The sequence below is a fragment of the Tasmannia lanceolata genome, unplaced genomic scaffold (genome assembly GCF_043159265.1).
Source record: "Tasmannia lanceolata isolate RefF3 unplaced genomic scaffold, GAP_Taslan_0.1 ptg000007l, whole genome shotgun sequence".
In the NCBI taxonomy this organism is placed as follows: Eukaryota; Viridiplantae; Streptophyta; class Magnoliopsida; order Canellales; family Winteraceae; genus Tasmannia; species Tasmannia lanceolata.
The window spans coordinates 27728021-27729689 of record NW_027518684.1 but is presented as its reverse complement, the minus strand read 5'-3'; positions in this window follow the sequence as shown (position 1 = coordinate 27729689).

The window sequence follows — 1669 nt, the reverse complement described above, 5'->3', positions numbered from 1 at the left end:
TCTGGCAGCATGCTGTAAAGAGGCTGAATGGCTTCAGAATTTGTTATTGGAAATTCCGTTATGGTCTAAACCAATGCCATCGATTTATGTCCATTGTGATAGTCAGGCCACACTATCAAGGGCATATAATCATGTTTATAATGGTAAGTCCAGACATATAGGACTTAGACATAGTGCTATAAGAGAGTTACTTACTAATGGAGTAGTAACTATTGATTTTGTGAGATCGAGCCAAAACTTGGCCGATCCATTCACTAAAGCTCTTGCAAGAGATCTGGTGTGTAAAACATCATTAGGGATGGGGTTAAAGCCATTAACCAATAGTCACCAATGATGGAACATCAACTCAACACTTGAATAAATATCAAGTCTTGAGTTCAATGAGTCCAAGTACATCATATGGAGTGATTGCAAGCACTATAATCTGTATTATTTGCCATCCCAAGGTAAAGTGCTTGGTACCTGTAATGTTTAAAAGGAGAAGGCTGAGTATTTAAACTCTTAATAGGCTTATAACATAGTGTTGGAGTGTTTTAGTTACAGGGGCACTCTTGATAAGCCTACCTATGTGAGTGTGGAAGTGGTGCCGCTTCCTATGAGACCTGGCTAGTCTCTAGAGCGCTCATGAAACCAAGATATAGACACAAGGCCAGTACATGTGTCGGTTTTAGAAATTGCCCAAAGAGGTGAAATCTTGTGTGTGAGACGTATCCGGTTAACCAAATAGAATAGCTAGTTCAAAGATACGTCTACTATGCAATTCTGGTTAACTTTGATATGTCCTCACTAAGTGAAGGTTCAAATCGAGAGATACCTTCATCTATGCATAAGATTTCCAAGCCTGATGAGAAAATTTTCTTTGATTTTGAAAATGGTGGGGGATTGTTAGTGATTTTGCATTTTCAAAATCATGTATATTACATGTTTTAGTGTTTTGGAAAATGTTTTATCAAAAGCGTTTGGAAAAAAGAAAATATTTTCTTGGAAATATTTGCTTTTACAAAAGGATGTAGAAGTGTAGTTGAAAAGATAGTTCCACATCGGATGAGAGAAAAGAAAGAGAAGGGCTTATAAAGCACTACCTTTTCTAACTCTTGTTGATTGCACATTGGGTTGAACCCATGGTTGGACCCGCGGGACGGTGCAACGCACCGTTCGCACACGCGCACGCGCACGCGCGCGCGCGGCGTGGGCAATGGGCTATAAGGCGCATAGTGGCGCTTTTTTAGGCGCACTTTGCACTTCGCACGTACGCAACGTCGCGAGGAGCGATTGGAGCCTTTAATTTTTCCAGATTTGATCTGCACCGTTGGATCAAGATGAAGGTGGACCGGTCGGATGGGTGGGTCAAATGGTTCGCAGGCCCATCAAGCCGAATGGTTCAGTTGGGTTGGGCTTCGGTTTGGGCCTAACGGTGGGCCCGTTTTGGTTCGGGCCTAACGGTCGGCCCAACGGACCCATGACTCCAACGGTCAAAGGGTGTGATCAAATGGGTTGTGTCCCTTTCCCCAACGGTCATGTGCCATGGGGTGCGATCCACACCATAGATGGTTGATCTAACGATGACTAGGTTGGAGAGAGGTTTTACTCAAGCCAACAGTCACATCTAGGATCGATCAGGACCGTTCAATATCAATGGGTGCGATCTAACGGTCAGATTTCAAACATT